We start from the raw sequence: 18,382 nt of genomic DNA, 5'->3' as shown, positions 1-18,382 counted from the left end.
TTTAATAGAGATAGGAAAGGAAGCATTTTGTAAAAATGCTTGTGCTTGAGAGCTATTTGAAAGTAGTTGTCTGAATTTGATTATAGTGTCTTCTATTTAGTACTTTCATTAACTATAGACAGTGCCTCAAAAATTTAATCTGTTTTCGGAGTAATTAAGGATAGATAAGTGGTGGTAGGTAGCGATCAGATTATCATTTCGGTAATGAGATAGGTAGTTCATTTTTCTCTTGTTAAGTCATGTTTGTTGTTAGGTGCTTTCAAGTGAGTTCTGACTTACAGATATGCTATGCACCACGGAATGAAACATCGCCTCCTAGTTGTTGCTGTGTTCGATTCCTTTGCAGCCACTGTGTCAGTCTAGCTTGTCAAGTCTGCCTCTTTTTCCTGTCCCTCTACTTTACAAAGCATGATACTGTCTTCCAGGCACTAGTCTCTTGGCAACATGTCCAAAATACGTTAGATGAAGTCTTGCCAATGCTCTAAGGAGCATTCTGGCTATACTTCTTCCAAGACAGATTTGTTTGGTCTCTTGGCAGTTTATGGTAGTTTCAGTATTCTTCACCAGCACCGTAATTCAAATGCATGGATTCTTCTTCAGTCTTACTTATTCAACGCTCAACTTTCATTTGGGTATGTTGTTAAGTGCTGTCTAGTTGGTTTCGGCCCATAGAGACCTTATGCACAGCAGAACAAAATACTGCCCATCCTGTGCCATCCTCACAATTGTTCCTATGACTAAGTACATTGTTGCAGGCATGATGTCAGTCCATCACCTTGAGAGTCTACCTCTCCTTTGCTGCCCCTCTACCAAACATGCATATGAAGAAATAGAAAATACAAGCTCACCTTAGTCCTCAAAGAAACCTTGCTTTTCAACACTTTCAAGAGATCTTGTGCAGCAGATTTAAGTAATGTGGAGTTAAAATAATTTTAGAGTAAGAAGTATCAGAGATTATCAAACACTGTTCTGTGATTTTAAAAGAGAAATAAGGAAAAAATAATTGCTACAAAATCATTGACAGTTTTATTTAAAAATGTTAAAATATGAAGCTGTTGTTTTTCTGCATATCATCCATTTGTACACTTCTTTAGGCAGAGTTTCCATTCTGTAATCCTTATCTGAACAATTCTGCACTCTTCAGTTTATACCATGTCAATTGGCAGTTTTGGCATTCTCCAGGGAATCAAATAGAGTTCCTTTTCAAAGTTCTTTGCATTTAGTGAATAAAGAAGTCTGGAGAGACAAGATCAAAGCCAAACATGGTTGGTGTTAGGTTACCTTATAAAAATTTTGTTGCACAGCCTTTTTTACCCTTGAAGAATGAGCAGGTGTGTTGTTGTGATGGAAAAAAAATATTATGCCACAACGTTTCCTGCATTTTTCTCATCAACGCAGGTTCAGAGTTCTTAAAACTTTTTCCTCTAATCAGCTCCTTTGATCATCTTGTGTACTTTGAAAAAAAATCCACCAAGCTTGTTTGTATCTTTTGGATCCCCCAAATAGTCACCATAACCTTCTGAACTGAGTTCTCTGACTTAAGTTTCACTGTCCCACCAAATCAGCCAGCTTGGAAGCCGTTGTTTTGATTGGACCTAACTCTTGACTAGTAACGACTCTTAAGGCTTATTGCTGCTACGACTTTTTCTTGAAAATTTTCTTAATTAACTTTGCTCTTGCTAAAAAGAGTAAGGAAATAATAGCTCCTTGAGCCAGCTGATCTTCATGCAATGCTTTTGGAACCCATGGGGCAGAAAGCTTGTTGAGGCCCTTATGCTTACTTCCGTCGGAAATGTTGAACCATGCGAGATTCCAACTTCAGTAGCTATCACATTAACGGTCTTTTGGCCAGTTTTGGACTTCAGCTACCGTTTTCTTCATTTACTAAGGTTGATAGTCTTCTTTTTCATGGTTCATCTTTGAGGTCTTCCTGACCTTCCTTAAAATACTTGATTCTTTTGAAAATTTTATTTATATGGGACAGCATAGCTTCAGTGATTTGGAAAGATGCCTCCTTGAGTTTTGTTAAAACATTGATATATAAGCTCTGGCCTCAAAATTGTATTTTTTTGAAGGTACCCTAATGAGACTTAGACAAATATATCACTGAGAGAACTTGTCTGCAGCATCATGTTTAAACACACTCATGCATGTGTAAACTGGTACCCCAGTAATAACACCTTTTGACTTACCCTCATATATCTCTCATAAATTTGCATTTTTAAGACAGTTGTATAGTAGATGTGCCTGTTATGTCTTTGGTCACTTGTATGTGCGTTTCTGTTGTGTAAAGATAAATTGGCTTGCATATGATTAATCTTTTCAGTTAATACCAATAGTTTTGCAAAATGATTGTGTCTGTTTTCATGACTACTACCAATATTGTGAATTTTAGTTGCTACATACCTTTGCCAACATTTGTCTTTGTTAATCTGTTTACTAATAAATTTAGCTGTAGTAGTCTGTGTGTAGTGGTACTGAATATTATTACATTCACTTTTTCCTTATTAGTAACAGTGTTACCAATTAAGTAGTACCTTTTCATAAACTTATTGTTCATTTTGCTATCTTGTGATGTATCCAAGTTTCTTGTCCATTTTTCTGTTGAATTATTGGTCTTTTTTCTTACTGATTTGTAGGAATTTTCTGTCTGGTTTTGAATCCTTTGTTGTATATGTTTATTCCAAATATTTTCTACTACTCCGGGGCTTGCATAAGCATCGGCCTGCTAACCACAATTGGCTGTTCTAACCTACCAGCCCCTCCACAGGAGAAAGAGATGGTTACTCACTCCCATAAAGATATACAGCTTTAGAAACCCTATAAAGAATCTCCAAGAGTCAGAATCAACTTGGCAGTGGGTTTGTCTTTTTTTTTCTTTTTAGTGTGTAATGATACCTTTTAATAACCAACAATGTTAAAATTTAATATAGGCCAATGCATAGTTAATGCTTTTTGTGCCCTTTGAAATGTTTTCCAACTCCAAGATCGTAAAGTCATTCTGTGGTATTTGTCAGAAACTTTTAAAATGTTGCTTTTCAACATTCATTTTTATAGTATTTACTGTTATTTTCATAATTTCACATGTAGCAACATTTTAGTTTATCATCGTTATTACCACTTTCTAAGCTATCCTCATTTTTGTGGTCTAGATTATTGTAATAATTTCATTATTTGGCCTGTTTGCACATACTCTTCTTACCTCTTTTAAATTTATACCACGTTGCTTAGAAGTTTATAAAATGCAAATCATGCCATTACCTTTCAGTGGCTTTTTATTCCTCAAAATGAAGTGGGAACTCCTTAAAGAGACTCAGATGTCCTTCATTATTTGACCATTGCCCTTTGTGCACTTTCATCTTTTAGAATTCTTTTCTACTTGGGTCAAGGTTTTCCTCTTACCACAGGAATCCTACATTCCTTCTGCGTAAACGATTCTCTCCCCTTTTCCTATTCTTGCTTATTTTTAACACTTCATTTAACTTATTTTATTCATTTATACACCAAATGGGTGTTGACCACCTATTTTGTATGCTTTGTTGAACAAGGTGTTTCAGGCAGATAAGGGAATATAGCAAAGATCCCTGCCTTCTTGAAGTTTACATTTTAGCAATCAGGCAGTAAACAAAGTAATAATAAATTATTTATTGTGTTATAGGTTGATAAGTGATTATGGTAGGTAGAGCAGTTCAAGGAGGGATCAGCAAATTTAAACATGATACTCAATGAAGGATGTCAGTTCCAGAATACTTGTGCTCAGTGGAAACTATACAAGGGTCAAGAGGCAGTTGTGTGAACAGAACAAGGGAATACTGCATGGTTTAAAATCAACAAAAGTGTGTCCGAGTTGTATCCTCTTACCTTAATTATGCAATCTGTATGTTGAGCAGAAAAATCTGAGAAGCAGATTATGGGATTGGAGGAAGACTAAGAACCTACAATATGTAGTTTTCAACCTAGTTTGCTTGAAAGCTAAAAGAATGTGCCGCACTTACTGGTAAATATCAAAGTCAGGATAGATTACAAAAGCCTTTAGTTAGAATTACTGAAAATCAAAAACAAAAAACTCAGTGCCATTGAGCCTATTTTGACTCAGAGACCTTATACCTCAGAGCAAAACAGCCCCTGTTGTTTTTTGAAGCTGTAAATCTTTACCAGAACGAGTAGAAATTCTTGTCTTTTTTACACAAAGCAACTGGTTGGTTCGAACCCCTAACCTTCTAGTTAGCAGGTCAAAGCATAACTCAATACACTACGTGGGCTCTTTTTACACCTCAATATAAAGAAAATAAAAATTCTCACAACTGGACCAATAAACAACAGTATCATAAACAGAGAAAAGATTAAAGTTGTTAAGGATTTTGTTTTCTGTGGAAATCAATAATCAACATCCAAGGGAATAGCAGTCAAGAAACAAACAACAGATTGCAAGGATTGTAGCTTTTGGTATGGATTATAATTCATGTAAAGAAAACCCAAATCCCCACTACTGAACCAGTATGTAACATCATGGTAAATGGAGAAAAGATTGAGATTGTCAAGCTCTTTGTTTTGCTTGGATCCACAATCAATGCTTATGGAAGCAGCAGTCAGGAGGCCAAATGTAGCATTGTATTGGGTAAATCTTCTGCACAAGATCTCTTTAAAGTCTGGAAAAGCAAGGATGTTAGTTTGAGGAATAAAGTACCCTTAACTCGTTAGGGTATTTTTAATTGCCTCACATATATGTGAAAGTTGGAATAAGAAAAATAAATGCATTTGAATTATGGTACTGGTGAGAATATTGAAAGAACTATGGACTGCTGCCAAAAGAACTAACAGATCTGTCTTAGAAGGAGTAAGGCCAGAATGCTCCTTACGGGCAAGCATGGTGAGACTCCATCTCATGTACTTGGGGCATGTTATCAGGAGAGATCAGACCCTGGAAAAGGACATCATGCTTGGTAAAGTAGAGGGACAATGAAAAAGAGGATCACCCTAGACAAGATAGATTGACACACTGGTTGCGTAGATGGTCTGAAACATAAGAACAATTGAGGATGGTGCCGGTCTGGGCAATGTTTCCTTCTATTATATATAGGGCCGCTGGACAATGAAGAAGAAAGACTAGAGAAGAATTGGTGCCTTCGAATGATGGTGTTGACAAAGAATATTGAATATACTGTGGACTGTCAGAACAATAAATACTGGTAAATCTGTCTTTGAAGAAGTAAAGGCAGGGTACTCTAGAGAGGGAAGTTTGACAAGACTGTCTCATACATTGGATGTGTTATCAGGAGAGATTGGTCCCTTGAGAAGGGTAAAGTAGAGGGTCAGCAAAAAAGCAGAAGACCCTCAACAGGATGGATTGATACAGTGATGCATCATAAATTAAACATAGCAATATTGTGAGGATGGTACAGGACTGTACAGTATTTCCTTCTGTTATGCTCAGTTACTGTGAATCACAACTGACTTCTTTGGCACCTAACCAGCACTCATGCAGTGAGTTTGTAGTTGATGCGGCTTTATAGGGAATAGCAAACCAGCACTCCAGCATTCAAATAGTCAATACAAACTATATCTGACATTCATTGAAACCTGAGAGCCAGAACTTCCCAGGTCTGCTTTGTTTTTCTGGGTCTTATACATTTTCTGCCTTTAACCAGATGCAGGCTTAATATTTTCCTGCCTCTCTTTTTCATGGAAAATACTTGAATTCCCTTCTCTGACAGGTTTTCACAGGTCTTATTAAATATTTGAATAATGATGTAACAGTGATGAATATTATCAAGCCCAAGTATAAAATGTTACAAAGACTATTACTTTATCTGAGCAATAAAGGTTGGTTTGGTTTCCAACAAGTAGTAGCTTGATAGTGTTCTGTGACTTGCTCTGTTTTTACCACCTTATCTCCAATGTGTCCTGAAATACTGGTGTTTTGCATTCAAAGTATCTCCAATTCAGCCACTTAGCACCCTACATCACCATCTCTTTGGATCAAGTCAGCGTGCATCATTAATTGGATCACATTGAAATGGATTCTCAACTGCAGTGAACCCTCGCCACTTCGCGCTTCGACTTCCGCGGCTTCACTCTATCGCGGTTTTTGCGTAACAGCGCATGCTCTGTCATTACTCCCACTGATTGGCTCATACTGTACACGCTTCGGTCTGCATCACTACGTATCAGAGCTACGTATCAGAGGCATTTTTGCTTTTGTACAGTGTACTGTAATTGTTTGCGATTTTTAAGAAATTTTATCTAAGCCCTATGATGGCTCCTAAACGAGCTTCTTCTTCTAAGCCTTCTGACAATAAAAATAAGCGCCAGAGGAAGATGCTCACCATCCAGGAAAAGGCAAAACTTTTGGATATGATCAAAGATGGCAAGAAAATCGTGGAGGTTGCACGCCATTTCGACTTGAATGAGTCTTCCGTTCGGCTCCATCCATAAAGAGGAAAACAACATCCGTGCTACGGCTACTTTCACTTTCAACAAGGAAGCAAAGCGCATCGTGACAAGTCGTAATAAGTTCATAGTAAAAACGGAGTCTGTCCTAGCCGTTTGGATCATTGTAACGTCCAAAATGTTTTACTGTATTTTCCCTTTTTCATTTAATAAATTGGGTAATACGAGTGTAATGGTGACTAAAGGGTGTTTTTTCATGTCCTCTATGCTCTAACTACGAAAATATTTGATTTACAAATAAGGAATCCTACTTCGCGGAATTTCATTTATCACGGTAGGGTCTAGAACCGATTAACCGCGATAAACGAGGGTTCACTGTACTCTCTTTTTTCTTCTACTATGTATTTTCTAAACCAGCCTGAGTGATCTGTCTAAAGGTTAAGTCAAATAATGTAAATATCTGCTCCAAAATCCTGCAGTATCTTCATAGGATCTTACCATGCTTTATCTCTGACTTCTTCTTTTACTATTCTTTCTCTTACGCACTGCTCTGGTTACATGGACCAGGGATAATAGGCTTCAAAAAATTCATTGAAAATAGAATTAAAAGATAATTGAAGTTTAAAAAAACTTTCTCACGTCAAGTATACATGGCCACTTCCAGATCCTCCACTATAAAATTTTTTCTCATTGCAGTTGTTATGTATGCAGTGTTACTTTGACCCTTACATTGAATGAATTTTAACTAATTCCTCTATTGATGATTCTTGGCTTGCATCAGTTCCTTTACTAGATGTTTTAAAATGCTGGATTTTTCTAATTTTATCATTCTATTTGTATTGATTAGTTGGCATTCTATTATTAACATGCCTTTCCCATCAACCAAGGATGAATCTTTGTGTCTCCTTGAAATACAAGGTATCAGATTGCTAACCTTACCTATGACAGCTCAACGTGTAACCACTACACCACCAGGGATCTTTTTGGCTAGGAAAAAAAAACCAAACTTGGTGCCCTGAAGTCAGTACTGACTCATATAGACCCACTGTGGGTTTCTGAGTATGTAACTGTTTATAGGATATAAAGCCCAGTCTCTATAAGTTGGTGGTTTCAAACTGCTGACCACGTGAATCACAGCCCAACGCATAACCACCACACCACCAGGACTTCTATTGGCTGGAAAGGCTCCCTGTAAATGTGATCCACTGTACTGCAATTAGCCTGAATTCCCACCAGGAAGTGAATCTAGACATCACCTTTTCACAACTCTTTCTCATCTGCAGTTCTACTCCTATGGATCTAGGTTAGGGGTAATTGCTGCTACCCTGGTGGTCTCCAATCTCCTAACTTCTGCCCACTGGGCCCTTCTCTTCATTGACTCCCCATGCGGCCCATCTCTGATCTCAGCGACCCTGAGGCAAGTGAGAAAACACATGGTAAAAGGATACAGTACTTCAGATCACGAAATAGGCAGAGGCCAGCTCCTACTGATTCTTATTGCCTTCCTGCGAATTGGTTGATTCCTTGAAACTGGTCAAAGAACACATGGAGATCATCTACACTTAAGCTACCCATTTATTATAACTAGAAAATATACAAATGGGTATACAGTTTGTGGTTTGGGAGAGGCTCTGGGTACAGGGCATTGTCCACAAGAACTACCCCTCTCCCTGCCCTGAACTGATTATGGTATGCCTCCAAGAGCACGTGCTCTTGCCCAAGGGTTGGCAAACTGCAGCTCAAGGTGCACAGGGCTCTTTCAGTACATACTGGAAGTTGTACATAGTGAAAGTGTGGCTCTGAAGTAAAATTGAAAATGAAAATAGAACTCTCAAAGTTTCATTTATAACATTGTTAAAGGAACAAAACATTACCCAGCCCTGTGCAGCCTCACAATTGTTTACCCAGCCCTGTGCAGCCTCACAATTGTTTTTATGTTCAAGCTTACTGCTACGGCCTCTGTGTAGGTCCATCTTGTCCAGGACATTTCTCTTTTTGGCTGCCCCTCTGATTTACCAAACATGATGACCTTTTACAGGGATGAGTCTTCTCACATGTCAAAGTATATAAGACAAAGACCCACCATGCTTGCCTTTAAGGAATATTCTGGGTTTATTCCTTTCAAGACAGATATCTGTTCTTTTGGCAGTCCATGGTACTTTTAGTATTCTTTACCAACACTGAAATTCAAACACATTGATTCTTCTTTGATCTTCCTTATTCAGTATTCCATTTTCACATGCATATGTGGCCATTGAAAATACAGTGACTTAGGTCAGGTTCTCCTTAGTTCTCAAAGTACCTCCTTGCTCCTTAACATTTGGTCTTGTGCAGCAGATTTACCTAATGTGGTGCACCATTTGATCTCTTGACTGCTGCTTCCATGAACATTGACTGGATCCAAGCAAGATGAATTCCTTGACAACTTTTAATCTTTTCCCCATTTATCAGGATGTTACCTATTGGCCCCATTGTGAGGATTTAGATTTTACATTGAGTTGTCTTCCATACTGAAGAAGGCTACATTCCTTGATCTTCATCAGCAAGTGCTGCAAGTCCTCACTTTCAGCAAGCAAAGTTGTCATCTGCATATCACAGGTGTTAATAATCCTTCTAATCCTGATGCCTCATTATTCTTCATATCCAGCTCCTGTGGTTATTTGCTCAGCATCTAAATGGAATTAAGTATGGTGAGAGTAATACAACTCTGACCCACACCTTTCCTGATTTTATGTCTCTTGATCCATGTACAAATTCCCCATGAGCACAATGAAGTGTTCTGGGATTACCCTTCCTCTCAAGGCGTACCATAGTTTGTTATGATCCACACAGTAAAATTCCTTGACATAGTCAGTAAAATACAAGTAAACATCTTTCTGGTAGATTCTCTTTCAGCAAGAGCTAATATCAGCAGCGATATTCCCTGTTCACGTCCTCTTCTGAATCCAGCCTGAACCTCTGGCAGCTCTCTGTTAATGTACTGCTGTAACTGTTGCTGGATGATCTTCAGCAAAAGTTTGCTTGTATGTGATATTAATGATACTCTGTAATTTGAACATTTTGTTGGGTCACCTTTCTTTGTAATGGATACAAATATGGATCTCTTCCACTTCGGTAGCTGGCTTCCAAGTGTCCGGGGTAGACCAGTGAGTGCTTCGAGTGTTTCATTAGCTTGTTGAAACATTTCAGTTGGTATCCCATCAATTCCTGGAACCTTGTTTTTTGCTAATTCTTTCGGTGTAACTTGGACTTCTTCCTTGAGTACCATTGCTTCTTGCTCATATACTACCCTTTGAAAGGGTGAATATGGACTAGTTCTTCTTAAGAGACTATATTATTTCCATATTTGGATGCTCCCTGAATCATTCAATATTGTGCCCATAGACTCTTTCAGTATTGCAACTCAGGGCATACATTTTTTCTTCAGTTCTTTAAGTTTTTGGTTTTCTAACTCTAGATCTTTTTACATTTCATTATATTATTGTCTTCTTGAGCTGCCCTTTGAAATTTCCTGCTCAGCTCTTTGACTTCATCATTTCTTCCATTTGCCATAGGTACTCTATGATTACGAGCAAGTTTCAGAGTCTCTTCTGACATCCACTTTGAACTTTTTTTCTTTCTTGTCTGTATAATGACCTTTTACTTTCTTCATGAATGATGTTCTTCATGCCCTCCTGTGGCTCATCATATCTTCTGTCATTAGTATTCAGTACAGCAGATCTGTTCTTGAGATGTTCTTGAAACTCATGTGGGATATACTTAAGGTTGTATTTGGGTTCTTGTGGACTTGTTTTACTTTTCTTCACCTTCAACCTGACTCACACATAAACAGTTGTGGTCTGGACCACAGTGAGCCCCTAACCTGGATTTAGCTGCTGATAATGAGCTTCTTGTATCATCTCTTAAACTTTAGTGGCAAAGTTATCAGCTTTTTGAGAAATAATTTAAGTAACTTACTTTGTAATTCTGATAATAGCGTCATTAATCTAGCCAATGGTATAGAATTTAAAATACTATTGAGATAAGGGGAATATTCATATAGGAATGATTTTTAGATTAAAATAGGCGGTATGTTAATTTATACATAATAAAAAACTTAAATGACTGAATCCTATATAAGGAAACAATGAGGGTTAGACACAGGCACAGAATGTAATAACACTAATTCACTATGGCAGAACTATGTCTACAGAACTAAGGCATATTATAAAAAGCTAAAAAAACACACATTATAAAAAGTGGCAAAAATACCGTAGTCTTAAGTTGCATCTTATTGTGCAGCCTCAAAAGGAAGAAATTTGACCCAAAGTCCAATGACCTACAAATCCGTGACCTTTGGGTAGCAATCCTCCTCTCACTAGAGCATTATAGATTTAAGTCCAAAGGAGTATTATCAGTTCCTTTCTGTAACAGATGTTTTTAAGAAAAATCCCAGTTTACTTAGAGCGCTTCCTCAACTTAGATCCTTCTGATATAGCCTATATCATATGCTGTATGATATCGATCATAAATATGATAAATCATAAATATATGATTTATCGAGAAGCTAAAGCCTAAAATCCATATAGCTTATAGTATAGGGTCTGGGTCACCTCAGTTAAATAGTGCATGGTTAGCCATATTATACAGGGTGGATTCTTCCCTTCGGGGGTCCATAAAAGCAATGTCAAGAGTATTTCTCAAGGATAAGTCCCCCCTCTAACCTCCCCACCCCCAAATCATTATCTTACAGATACCTCTTGGTAATGAATCTCCAGTGTAGGGGTGTTCACCCAATTAGGATGACTGAATACTCAGTCTTTAATCAAGTTTGTAATTTCCTGGGTATCTGCTGTATGGGTGAAAGAATTCCTTGTTCCATGATGAAATTTACTTCTTCCCACCTCCAAGCCTACCTTCCTACCTCCAAGCCTGTGTGTGTGTGTGTGGGGTTGTTTATTGAACTCTTAACGGGGTTTGCATTATTGTAAGTGCTGTACGTGTATTATTTAATCTTCACAACAGCTTCTTTAGGTTTCTGATCAGAGTCAAGTCCCCAAGGACCTATCTTTTGTTGAATCAAGGGCTATCATCGCATACATATCAATGATGTGGATGATTGCTATCGGTCCTGTACTGTTACAGATGCTTTAACTTTAACTCATAGGGAACTTGGCATGAGAATTTGCTGAAGCAGTTTATGAAATTTTAAATGTTTAGAGGTGAATTTGGGTATAAGAAGCAAGTGGGAACGGTTCAGTTGTTTGTATTTGAGGTTGTTCATAGTATCTGCTGACTATGAGAATGCTTTATGGACTGGAATTGTAGTAATTATCTTTGCTACATACATAGGCACAGGGGAAGGTGTGGCTTGAAATTTAAGGAGGAGACTGAATGCCAGTTGTATCCCTGAGTCTTGTTCCTTTTCTGTTACCCTTTCTAGCTTTAACCTCAGTGATTTTTCAGGACCAAACATAAATTCACAGAGTTAAGCTACCTCTGGGCTAAAAATGAAGTCTTCTTGAGTTTGAAATGGCACATATGTTATAACTATCATTTTGTGGTGTTTATGTATTTTTTGGCAAGTGATTAGGTGAAATGGATTTAGAAGGTAGTTAAGGTTAAAAATCTGGCTTCAATGGTAAGATGAGGTTATATTATTTTTAGTAGCCAGGAAAGGTAAAATTTAGAGATAATATAGTAAATGCTTTCATTTTGTTCTTCTTGCTCCCCTTCTCAAAAATACCACTTGGAATCTTCCATTCATTACTGCCTGAGAAAGTCATTACTTTGCAAGCTGCAGTCCTGAAATGGTTTAGTGGAAGAAATATTTGCTTGCATTTTTAAGTGTTTAAAATTTTTTTTAAATCATAGTTGTTATTTGAAAATCCAAACTGCAGCAGACAAGGAATAGCAGATTTATATCGGAGGAACCTCTTTGTGAAACATATCATCAGATGACTCCTTGTCAGCCTCATATCTTGGAAAGAGGGATTATTGAAAATAGCAGCTGAAGAAGCAGTTTCTTGTGGAATAAATCCTGACATCTTCCACATGTGCTTTGTAGGATAATTTCGAGTTCTTCAGCTACAGATTACATAAAGAAGATTGTAGAGCACGTGATACATTCTGGTTTCTTGTATTTCAGAGTAGAAAAATTGCTACCTCTAAGAATGGATCCTGGAGAGATCATGTCATAGTTACAACTTTTCATTTATAGTTTTATCTTACAACATCATTACCTTTCTTATTGCATGTTTTAAAATTGGGCAACTTGAAGTAGTTTTGCAGTAAACTTCTTTATGTATAAAACATTTACTGTAATGGTAGAGTAATGGACTGCCTGTGCATTGTAACCACAAAGGTAAGTTACAACATAACTTTCTACATTTAATTGTTGTGACAGAATCTTAGAGGCCTTTTGCTTATTGATTTATTTTAAAGGTAAGGTGTAATCATTGTTACATATTTGAAAAGATATATTTGAAGCTTATATCTTTTAGAGAAGGTAACATTCTGAAATGTGTTTCAGATAGCTAAAATAATGTGTTGAATGGGTATTTCTTTCTAAAATTAATTGAAAGCTTTTCTTTAGCAGAAAGGGTTTGTAAGACATTAATTTTATTTTAGTCGTCTAACATATATATTCTCAAAGTTCTCCCCCTCTACTATATTTATTGTCCTACTATGTCGTACTAGTTTAACTCAGTTTAAGAACACATTCTGTTCTCTTTCATCTATTGCAAATATAATTACTTTGAGTTTTTATTTTAAAACAAAGGAGTATCAAGTTTTGCTGGTAATGATGCTTTTGGAAAAAATGTTGAGCTGGATTAAAATGATAAAACTTGTTTTGAAGTTTATTTTGCTTAGTATAGTATACTTTACTTAATCTTTTAAGTTTGGCTTTTAAAATGTATTCAGGACACTTATATTTTGAATTTGTGTGTTGGTTTTTAAAATATGAGGTAATTTTTAAAATGATACTACTTAATGATACCACATAGTGGTTGGTAGATGAATTTTTAGATTTTTTATGTTTATTAAACTTAGAATTCTGACAGCAGGTTGTTATTCTCCATAATGACTTATTTCTCTCAAAAGGAAAAGTGGCAAGTTGATGAAAATTAATTTAGTTTGTTTCTTCCAGAGTTATAGTTCAGAGTAGGAGATTTTGATTGGATAAAGACATACTTATTGTTTGGTCATGTCCCCTGTTTATGAGTCTTTTCTGTACCTTGAGATAAACAGTCTTATTGAAATGTTCTTGAAGAATGCTCAGACACACATAAGCCATCTAAATGATTGTTTCTGTATATTTTGTTTTCTCTATGAATTGCTTTAATGCTTGTCTAGAGTTGATTCTGCCCCTATGGTTTACCTTTTATTCACGTCATTCTAGTTTTTATTTCTGGTATTATAGTAACTTTATTTGGAATGATCTACCTTTTCTCTCTGCCCTCCCCTTCTTGTTGGATTTAACTTTTTTTTTTTTTAATTTGAGCCTTTATTTAGCAAAGGAGTTACTATTGCTAAAAAAATGTAATCATTATCCTAACATTTTTATACAGTTTTATTATGTAACTGTTAAGGCAAAAAATAGAAAAAGATGTAGGTTGCAAATCAGGAAGCTTAAAACATTATTTGTAGTTACTTTTGAAAGAGCTAAATCAATTTGTTCTTTTATTAGAAATCAACTCTTTGAATATATATTTAGTCAATAGCTACTGCAGGAAGAGCAAAATTCTTGATTTTTTTTGTAACTAAAGCATTACAGGCTTCTTGTGTTCCCACTGTTTTCTCTCTTCCTGACCTTTAAGGAGCTTTGTGGTTTTATATATGCTTTTAAAGTCTGACAATATAGTTGATGTAATTCTATCATGTTAATACTAAAACACCTTTCAGAGTGAAAATTTTTCATTATCCGCCTCCCCTTTCTCATACTTGTGTAGGCATGGTGAGTTGGGTAGGCATGCTGCATCACTGCTGCCATGGATACCCTTAAGAACAGGCATGTGGGTTGAGCTAGAGCAATGATTAGTTTTCTGGGTTTTTTTTTCCTTCCATAACTATATGCTCTTCATAACGCTTGCAAATGACTTGTGAGATGTGATGACTAAAACCATCATAGCTAAGAACTACCAAATCTGGCCTCATTTAGAGTGTCATTTCCTACTTTAAGGCATAAACAGCTCTACATCTCTTTTTGAATTAATGTGTTTTAAACACAAATATGTTTGTTTCTTAGTAAAAATGGAATATATATTTCCTCTTCAGCTTTTAAAATACAGACTTTTTCAAGGGAAAAGAGCCTAGTGAGTATTTCTGTCACAGCATTATTTTTTCTTGTTACCATAATACATAGATTTTTATGTAATTTAGTCAGCTCAACTACAATAATTGTGTGGTTTCCCCACATCTTTCTGAGATACACTTATTTAGTATTTGTAAATTTTGGTGTTCTAGCTAGCTGCCTTGTGTATGTGAGTTGGGGTAGAGTTAATGCTATACTGTTAGAGGACCATGTACAGAAGTGTCGTTTTGCCTGACTTATCACTATAGGAAAATTAACTCAGCATAATAAGGTCTACCAAGAGGGATTTTGGGAATAGAGCAGTGGTTAGGCTTTGGGCTGCTAACCGCAAGGTCAGCTGTTCGAAACCATCGGCTACTCTACAGAAAGAAGGTTAGACTTTCTATTCCTGTTCAGAGGTACAGTGTTAAAATCTACAGGGGCAGTTCTCTTCTGTCTTAAATAAAGAGTTGCTATGTGTCAGAATTGACTCTTTCGCAATGAGTTGTTTTTTTAAGTTTGATTACATACCATATGCTTTCTTATGTTAGCAGTAATGTATAAACTACAGCTCGAACCACTCATTTAGCACAGAAACGTACTACCTGCCCAGTGACTTCCAAGAGAGAGCTATATAACTTTTATACTAGAGTTGTGTGTAAGATCACAACTTCCTCCCATCTTCTGTTGATCGAGTAGAAAGAACCAGTTAATCAGAAGTTCAGAGGAAATGGCCTAAAAAAATTGGAGGTGGAGAATGAGTTCTTGATCCAGCCTAGTGTGCTCTTGACATACTGTAGAAAAGAGAAAAGGAAATTTTAAATTCCAGGAGATTCTCCGACACCTAGTTCCAGTTATTATTAGTAGTTTTATAGTTAAACATATTTACCAAACTTGGAGGTCATGTTAAGTGTCATCGAAACATCTTTGGATATTTGAAACATACACAGCCCTGACAGTGAAGTAATTGGTAAGGAGGTGCAGACCAAGTTTTTGTTATTTTTGTTAGCAGGATCTCCCCTCTCCCACCCCCCTCACCCCCCAAAAAAAATTCTGGTAAAGTATTTCTTTCTGCGTTGAGATCTTTTACATAGTAATTCCCTTTGTTTGCAAGTCGGTTGCACACACATTTTATTAACCCTTCAGATGGGCTGATCCATTCCACAGGGAAGCCCAGCCCTCTTGATTCCCTAGATTAAATTAATTCCTTCCGTGAATATCTTCTTAACTATACTTTTCTAACACACAGTAGTATATCTTGTGTTTGTGTGATTATTTATTAGTGTAAGTTAACTTTACTGGACTGTAAGCTTTTCAAAGTAAGAGCAGCTTTACTCAATGGTATTGTCACTGCAAAAAGAAAAAGGATTATTTTCTTTTGTAATGCATTTTTATTTTCCATTTCAAATTTGCTGTAATTCTAAGAACTTATCATTGAAATTTATCTTGCTATATTATAATGGATTTGAAAGAATCCACAAAGTAGTTTATATTAGCAGTGTTTCCACCTATTTCTTAGAATATGTGGAATATATTTGGAATATATGTCTGACAACTGGCTACTAAACAAACAAACAAATCCACAGGTATCAGGTTGATTTGGACTCAGTGACTACAGGACTTCTGTTATCTTTTTTGGGTGGTACAGGTGATTACTGTTCTTGGCTGCTCACTAAATGGTTAGAGCACCCAGACTCACTGCTTGGAGTCAGTTCTGACTCATGGCGACACTGTAGGCCAGGGCAGAACTTCCGAGATTATAGCTCTTTATGGAAGTAGAAAGTCCCATATTTTTCTTGAGGAGGGGCAGGTGGTTTTAAACAGCTACAGCTAGTTAACCAATAGGCATCTTAAAGACCTTGTGATTTGCTTTAAAAAAATCACCCAGGAGTCAGTTGACTTGATAGTATCTGCTACACTATAATCTTTCCAGTGTTTATGTAAACATAAATAAAAATGGTTTTATTTTCCTTATACTTTCCTTTTTATTTTCCTTATACTAACAAGCAATATAGTGTATTTGTACACTTCTTTTCGCCTCAATTCTTTCATCCCTTGCTGTTTTCTCTTAATATATCTAGAAGATCTCTTCCTTATATAAAATTTTTCTTCATTCATTTTTATAGATGTATATAAAATGCGAGAATGATGATGGAAACAAATGTACATATGTGCTTGACACAATGGATTGTGGTGGGAATTGTACAAGTCCCCAATAAAATGATTTAAAAAAAAGAAGTATATAAAATGCTTCTATGCTTTTATATACAATTTTGTGAATATATTATAGTTTATTTCACCCAAGGTGGACTTTTGACTAATTGACCTGAAACAGCTGATTTCACCAGGTTGGATCCAAAACTGACACTGTACATCAGGAAATTTCCAAATGATCAAAATATGTAAATTTACTTTTGCTTGGCACTGAAGTTATTTCTGATCTTTTACAATTAGACACGACCTCAGTAAATAACTTTGTATGACAAGTTTTGTGCAGATGTATATGATTGATTCTCAGAAATAGGACTGCTAGTTCAGAGAGTAAGTATGTCTATACTTTTGGTAGCTATTGCCAGATTCTCCATCTGCGTTGTACCATTTTGAATTCCCGCTAGCAGTATATGAGAGTGACTGTTTTCTTATGACGTTGACAATGAAATGCCTTCAAATTTTTGTATTTTTGACAAATTTATGGGTGAGAAATAGTGTATAAATGTTGTTTTTTTACTTTTACATACTTAAGCACGATTTATATGTTTTATTTTTTGGTGTCTTTTCTACTTGATTTTTAAACATTCTGTAATATAACAGCAAGATTAACCCTTTGACTATGATATAAGTTGTATTTATTTTTTCCACTTTGTCTCTTGCTTTTACTCAAGTGATTAGTGAGTGTTATTAGCTCCTCTTGTGTTGTGATCATGGCTGAGGGATTGCAGAGGATTAAGGAGAGCTTGGCAGAAACACAATATTGTTTTTATATAATGCATTTTCACAAATCCTTTGTTATTGAATGTTCTGTAGCATTTAAAATAACTTCATTGTTCAGATATTCTATGGTTTCTGTAATCACTTGACATTTGGATTGTTTTTGTTTTTCCTCTTTTATTCAGGAGTCCTGGTGGCATAATAGATTTTGTGTTGGACTTCTAACTTCAAGATTAGTAGTTCAAAACCACCAGCCACTCTTGGAATAAAGATGAGGCTTTTTGCTACTCTAAGATAAACAGTCTCAGAAACACAGTGACATCTCTACCCTGTCCTGTAGGGTGGCTATAAGTGAGTGTCCCTCTTGATATGCTTCAGGCTTAATAAATGAGCTTTAGTTTCTTCAGATGAAAAAATTTAGAATAAAAGATTACATTTTCATGGTTTTGACAAATATTGGCAAAATTTCCCAATTTACTCAGTTTCAGGCCATTTCCCTGAATGTACCTTATTTTGTATCAAATATATCTTCTCTAAATTATTACTGTTTACATCTAGAAAAGCCCATTGTAGTTCATAATTTTAACCATAACAATTGGGGTTCTTTTATTTCCAGGTTGTATTTGTTTCTTTAAAAAATTTTAAAAATTAAAAAAAAAATTTAATATCCCCTCAGTGTTCATCCCAATTTTTAAATCTTATTTAGGACCTACTTAATTGATACCTATTGATAGTAGAGCTGTTTTCAATAGCTGTACTCTATTTCTACACATCCTTTTACAATCAGACTTT

The 18,382-nt window shown here is 36.0% G+C and overlaps 1 protein-coding gene across 11 annotated transcripts in view; it reads left to right on the top strand.

Annotated features, from left to right (window-relative positions):
• DLG1 (discs large MAGUK scaffold protein 1) overlaps positions 1-18,382 on the top strand; it is a 245,648-nt gene that overhangs the window by 29,105 nt on the left and 198,161 nt on the right. The window lies entirely within an intron of this gene.

The sequence above is a fragment of the Echinops telfairi genome, unplaced genomic scaffold (genome assembly GCF_000313985.2).
Source record: "Echinops telfairi isolate 266 unplaced genomic scaffold, ASM31398v2 ScPeMD7_17;HRSCAF=63, whole genome shotgun sequence".
In the NCBI taxonomy this organism is placed as follows: Eukaryota; Metazoa; Chordata; class Mammalia; order Afrosoricida; family Tenrecidae; genus Echinops; species Echinops telfairi.
Note: the sequence above shows the minus strand (reverse complement) of the source record. Positions and strands in the feature narration are given on the sequence as shown.